This window comes from Oncorhynchus masou, chromosome 26, assembly GCF_036934945.1.
Source record: "Oncorhynchus masou masou isolate Uvic2021 chromosome 26, UVic_Omas_1.1, whole genome shotgun sequence".
NCBI classification, from domain to species: Eukaryota; Metazoa; Chordata; class Actinopteri; order Salmoniformes; family Salmonidae; genus Oncorhynchus; species Oncorhynchus masou.
The window spans coordinates 18,260,611-18,268,014 of record NC_088237.1 but is presented as its reverse complement, the minus strand read 5'-3'; positions in this window follow the sequence as shown (position 1 = coordinate 18,268,014).

Sequence of the window (7,404 nt, the reverse complement as noted above, 5' to 3'; positions counted from 1 at the left end):
GCCTCAAACTACCCATGAGTCTTAAAAACCACCATATGGTCCTCTACGTCATGTAAATGCTGGACACGTCACAGCTCTCTCCAAAGTCAAGAGCCGAGAACTCTTGGCTCTGTTCAAACGACTTGTTGCACTGCGTTTTCAGACATGAATGTCACTGGGTGGCTTTTTTCCCTTTCTTTTCCTGATGATCATCTTTCTTTTCAAGCCCAGATGGCCTTTAGTTGGACTCTTCAAAGTCGGCGCAGACGGACGCACATCAAAAGGCGAATTCCACGGCTTTCAAAGTGTTGTAATTACCAGAGTGCAAGAGCACATATGTGGGCCATATTGCATCAATCAATCAAAGAAGAACGTCCGAGTTGAATCACTTCGCCACGGTTGCAATGATCATTCTGACACCCACAACGTGGTTCAAATGTATCTTTTGAGATAAGAAAAGAAAGAGAGGGGAACTATGTTGTATATCTGGCATGAAATGTTTTTAGGATCTATAACCAGAGAAGGTGACACAGTTCATTTCTGTGTAGGCCCTATAACCAGATCATATCCACCAAGTTCACAGTTCTTCAGATCAGTGGTCGTGTTGTTATGAACTTGTATGGCCTTGGATAAACAACATGTAAACCTATTGTTATTCACCACATAGAACATTTTGTTTTTGTTCTCTCACTTTTTGTGGCAAATACTGCTTGGGGGGAGAATTCATTCCCAGACTAGCAGCTGATTTCACCACAAGAAAGGGTTTTTAGCTCAAATTAATTTCACTCAATTCACTTTTTCTTCAAGCAACTTGACTCCTATTGTGTTACTTTGACACAAATCCTGATTGAAACTCTCATGTACCCCTGGGTAGATAGCAACACACCTCTTGAACTATTATTTTGTATCCAGCAATATCTTGGGTTGATACACCCCACCATTCTATGTGAGAAGAGTCATGTTTCTGGTCAATGACTCACAACCCCATGGCCAACCGCAGGTCTGTGCCCTTGTGTATGTTCCTTCAACCCTCTTCTCTCCCCCCCACTCTCTCCACCCTCTTGTACAGTGCTCCATGCACTCTCACAGAGAAAACTTGCAAACAGCTGCATTTTCCGTTAGAAGTGGTTAGAAAGTGTTTTTTTCTTTCGGAGGCGGAGGGGAGCGATGGAATAAGGAGAATGGGAGGCAGGGGTGTAGATGAAAGCCAGAGAAGTCTAGAGAGTTTATTAAGTGAGAAAACATGTGGCGGTTGGTCAGCTGCAAGGTTCCTGCCTTCCCTTATCAGCAAAACATAGCCTTGGTGAAACATGTTAGAATACAAATTCTATGACAGACAGACAGACACAGATGGACGGATGGATGGGCAGACATGCGAAAAGACATGTAGGTAGTTAGGTAGGTAAGTAGAATTGTGAATCCACCACCATTCAGGTAGCCAATCTCCATGAACTGATCCTGGCATATACCATCCAATTGGCCCAGTGTCGTCCGGGTTTGGCCGGTGTAGGCCGTCATTGTAAATAATATTTGCCTAGTTAAATAAAGGTTAAAAAAACTAATAGGTAGGCAGGAAGCAGGGGAGAATGGTGGGAGGAGCTATTGGAGGGCGGGCTCATTTTAAAGACTGTAATGGAATCAATGGAACGGAGTCAAACATTTGGTTTCCATATGTTTGATGTGTTTGATACCGTTATATATATTCCATTCCAGTTTGTACAATGAGCCTGTCCTTCTAAAACTCCTCCCACCAGCAACCTCTGGCGTGAACTTATGCAAGGAGGTACAATACTAGGTAGGTCGGTATTCAGGGAAGGACTCTCTTGCTCATGCATCCATTCTCTCTGTTTTTCATTTTACAGCTGGAAGACTTTCCCCACTCTCTTAAACGGACATATTACTTGTTAATGTAGTGTGTTTTGTGTATTGGACTATTCCCAACAGCACCTAGTCTTTTAATTCTCTCCCAATCTAATTGGCTGGTAGAAAATAAACACGAATCTCCATTGTCAATTCTGTGAACTTTCTAGAAAATGGAAGTGTCAAACAAGACATTTGCAGGTTGAGAAAGGTCTCCTCTTTGGCATAGATGTAATTCCGTCACCTCTGAATATTCACAATTCCTCAGTGCCTTTGCCATTCAGAACCTCTTTGATAGAGAGTACGGTTGACCATAATGATTGTGTTACTGCACTTGGTCATACAATGGAATACAATTTAGGAGGTCTAAGGAACAAAGTCAGTTACTATGGGTAAAGGTGAGAACAGTCATGACACTGAATGTCACGCCTGCTCCCGCTCTTTCCCCATGGCGCTCGAGGGCACCAGGCTCCCCAGCATTACGCACACCTGCCACCATCATTACGCATACCTGCCTTCCCCCATCACATGCATTAGCGATTATTGGACTCACCTGGACGTAATCACCTCCCCTATATCTGTCTGTTCCCCGCTTCAGCATGAAATATGTTGTATGTCATTGTGTTACCCGTGCGCTGACGCTGGTCCATGTCTGCTCCTTATTAAAAGTTGACTCCCAATACCTGCTTCTCTACTCCAGCGTCGGTCTTTACAGTGAAAGGTTGTGTTGCTTTGAAGACAAGATGTGAGGACGCTTTACCACTGCAGGTAAAGTGTCACCATAGCAAAGTTTGGTGGCTTTGAGAAAACTACTGCCAGAACCTTTTTCAAGACAAAATTAATCTCATCTTTGGTTTGAGAATATCTGTCTGATCTTATCATAACATGGTTATCATTTACACTGGAAATATTTGATTCACTTTCTTCAAGACATGCTATATTGATTACATACATATGTAGGATCTTAATTTGACCAGTATTGATGCAGAAGAATAATCCTGCAGCACCAGGATTTGACTGTTTAGTTCTTAATGTTGCTTGATCAGTGGTGAGCTGAACAAAAGTAAGCTACATGAAAATTACAATACTGGTAATATATACTGAATAAAAATATAAACCCAACATGTAAAGTGTTAGCCCCATATTTCATGACCTGAAATAAAAGATGTGAAATGTGCACAAATTTGTTTACATCCCTGTTAGTGAGTATTTCTCCTCTGCCAAGATAATCCATCCACCTGACAGGTGTGGCATATCAAGAAGCTGATTAAACAGCATGATCATTACACAGGTGCACCTTGAGCTGGGGACAATAAAAGGCCACTTTAAATTTGTGCAATTTTTTCACACAACACAATGTCACAGATGTCTCAAGTTTTGAGGAAGTGTGCATTTGGCATGCTGACTGCAGGAATGTGTTGCCAGAAAATTGAATGTTCATTTCTCTACCATAAACCACTTCCAACATCACTTTAGAGAATTTGGCAGTACGCTCAACCTGCCTCACAACCGCAGACCATGTGTAACCACACCAGCCCAGGACCTCCACATCCACACCTGCGGAATTGTCTGAGTCCAGCCACCTGGACAGCTGATGAAACTGAGGAGTATTTCAGTCTGTAATAAAGCCCCTTAGAGGAGAAAAACAATTTCTGATTGGCTGGATCTGTCTCCCCAGTGTGTAGGTCTGGCTTGGTGGGCCCCTGCCCAGTCATGTAAAATCCATAGATTAGGGCCTAATGAATTTATTCCAATTGACTGATTTCAGTATGTGAACTGTAACTAATTTTTTTAAAATGTATATCACAAAGGTCATCTGTATTTTCTGCAGCACAGGAAGATTCTCAGCAACAAAAGAGTGATCAAATTAAGATACTACATCTGTACTTTGTTTTCACTCTTTCTCCTCAACACCACTGTCTGAGAGTGCACAGAGTTTCTTTCCTACTCTCAAAATAAATAATTAGCATGCATTCATTATGTCATGCTAAGTGTGTATGGTTACACAGCTTTTTGCTTTTTAATTGCTCACTGCCTCGGGGCGACCACAACATTTAATACAAAGGCTGATCAATAACAGTGGGTTGCATTGTAGCACTGAGCTCTTGGCTCGGCTGCCTCGATCGCCTAGCTGTTACTAATGAGAGTGAGAAGCAACGTCGACGTGGGCCAGGTCAAAGACTGGGTCAGAGACGTACCGTGGAGGTCCATCCACCCGGATAATGAACCCCCTGTGGATTGTGGGCCAGCGCAGGTTAACGAAGATGCAAAGTGCAATTAGAGACTCGTTTGACCGGGGCACCCTAAAGAGGTTGATGTGGGTGAGAAGTCTTTCTGCTTTGACTTTGGATCAAAACATTGGACGGTTGTTTGGTTTGGTTGGATGGGCGAGAGAGTTGTGATTGTTTTTGCGTGTTTTTTTATGATGTCCTTACTTAAAACTTTGTATTCCTTGCGGAACACAGGCCATCGATGAATCGCTTCCATCCCTTTCGGTCTTTTGCCCTCCGCTCCAGGCGTTGCCATGTCAGACCCTCAGCCTTCATCTTTTGCTCTGTGCTTTGTCTCCAGGTTGTTCTAGGTCTTCCTCTTATGCGTTTGCCTTGTGGGTTCCATGTTAGGGCCTGTTTTGTGATTTAATTATTGTTTCTTCAGAGTGTGACCTGTCCAACTTCACTCTCCTCTTGAGTTGTTCTTCTAATGGTTATTGTTTAGTTGTTTCCCACAGCTTGATGTTGCTGTTGGTATCTGACCAGTGGACTCCCAGAAGGCGTCTGAGACAGTGGTTGTTGTAATATATTCAGTACATTAGTGGTGGTTCTCTATGTTTCAGATCCGTACAGAAGAATGGATTTCACATTTTAGTTGAAGATTTTCCATTTTGTTTAAAGTGAGATGTTTTTGGTTTTCCAGATCTTATTTAGATTCAAGAGAGAGTGTGAGAGAGAGAGTGAGAGAGAGAGAGAGGTCATGAGCAGACGAGCTCCCATGTTTTTCAGCATGTTTAAAAAAAAATAGATACTGTATATTTAGAACTTTGATTGTTTTGGCAGGGATATATATACAGGATGCTACCATAAACAACATAATCTTCACTCCAAATCAAAACTGCAAACCTTCAACCTTGATTTTGGACGGAATTACCTGGAATGCTTCCTACACCCAATGATTATTATGGCAAACAAACAAACAAAACACTGTCCAACCAAAAACTGAGTTAGTAATGCTTAGTCTGAAGCTATTTTTTTTTACTTTCAAAAGCCAAGAAGAAAAATACATTACCATGATATATTTTATTTTATGGACTGAATGCTTAGGCTACCAAGCTTGCAAGGACAAAGAGATATAACTTCAATTAGCACTGACATGTGAAGCGAGAGGTGTCGAAGCCTTTGAGCCCAACAAATGGCAGGCTACCCCACCCAAATCCAGAGGCCTTGAAGTCTCATCCTGATGTTCAGGGCCATCCACTGGCATTTTCTACAAGAAATCTTCCTCCATAAATTAAAGCTTCTCCCAGGTGGGTGTAACACCTACGCCCATTGCCTGCTGCACTGCTGCTTCGATTCCACCTGGCGATCTGTTCACCGTCTGGCCTGGTTGTCTCCCCCTGTCTGATACAGGTACCCCAACCACACTCCCCACCCACCCATTCCTCTCTCCCAAGCTTTCACTCTCCTCCAGCACACAGGCACTGTTGGTGCGAGTGACTCTTGACTCTGAAGTCGTTATATATTTTATTTTTTTCCTTGTACATTTTGCTATTTGCCTCATAACTACTGCATGCTTTGTTGACTTCAAACTTTCTTTACCCAACTGTGGGACACACTATGTTTGTTCCCACACCCGGGACTCTGACTCTCTATTGGTTACACAGACTTTTGGCTTCCCATCCCATTCTAACCATGTACGCTGAGAGTCTGGAAGCAAGTTCGGGGAGTTAATACATTTAATAAATAAATGAAACAAACACGTAACACAAACAGCACACTGACATGGAACAGCAACAATGGGGAAGAAACCAAAGGGAGTGACACATATAGGGCAGGTAATCAAGGAGGTGAGTCCAGGTGAATGTCATTATGTGTCTAACGCTGATGTTAGGTGTGCGCAGGTGTGTGCCTGGTGACCTAAAGGCAGTAGTGTGCCGTGGTTCTGGGACCTGGGCCTTCAGTGAAGTCCTACACAAGTCCAACCCGAATTAATCCACCTCTTATTACCATCATTATGATGCCATGGCTCTAGACACTATATACATTTAGACAAAAACGCAGTATAACCAGGCGTTGCGTCACCTTGAAATTTACATTTTTATTCAGAGAATTGCAGGGGAAGAGTACAATACCTTTTCATTGTGCAGCTTCATTGCCCTGCGTGCTTGTTCGTTGAGCTGTAGATCCACTCGGGTGTCCCCAAAAGTTTTCAAAAGCACCATTGTTTGTAAGTGCCCAGCCGTACTTTGGTGTCTCGTTGCTGCCTTGGTTAGACAACTCAGGTTTGCAAAGCCAATGTGGCTCCAAACACCATATCGATCACTAGGCATTCCCAGCAGTACAGTTTGCAGTGCTTCTCGGAGCCAGTCTTTGTAGCGTCGGTTTTGTAGCGTCGGCGTCTACCTCTCCTGACAATGTCTAACTTTTCTTGAAAAGTTTGTCTTGAGCATGCCGTTATAATTATATCCTCGACCAAATCGATATCTTCTCCTTCCGCCATTGTGTGTTGAAAAAACAGTTTAGTAGTATGCAAATTAATTTGTTGATCAATTTCAGTTTCCTAGTTTCCTAGTTGGTAATCCAATCAAAAGACGTGCAGGCACTACGCCTGCTAGCTGGCTCCTGTGTAACACTGGAGCCAGCCAGCAGGCGTACAATAGCCAACTCTAAAGCTGATTGGTTGACACTAAATTTTTATTTCCATTCACTTTAAGCTACAAGCTCCCCCACTGTTGATTCTGAAGGCCTGAGGGCATATTTTAGACCCCTGGCAACACATGATGGCTGAATTTGATTGGATAAAATATCTAACATAAAGACCAGCCCTCCAAATCTCAACCTGGGGCTGGAAGCAGTGCAACCAAGAGGAACGCTATGAAATGAAGAGTGTAACTCTTACTCTGGGGAATAATTTAATACATATTTGTGGGAAAATATATTTAAAAAAAATATATATTCTGATGATGTTTAGGCCAGCAGAGAAGGCCTTGCTGGCCCTGACGGCCCACCACTGCCTAAAGGCCAAAGAGGGAGCACACGTGACACTCGGATTATTACCAATCCCACAAGGTATGACTCCAAACACCTAGAAAGGCTACTCTTCTTGATGTTATCCTCACAAATAATCCTGATAGGTATCAGTCTGCTGTTTTCTGTAATGACTTTAGTGAACACTGTTTTACAGCCTGTGTTCGTAATGGCTGCTCAGTGAAATAGCCTGACGTGATCTGTCATAGACGCTTGGTAAAAAACCTTAATGAGCAAGCCTTCCTTCATGAACTGGCCTCTGTAAACTGGTATAGAATCAGCTTGATCCACTCTGTCGAAGACACCTGGACCTTCTTTTTTGATA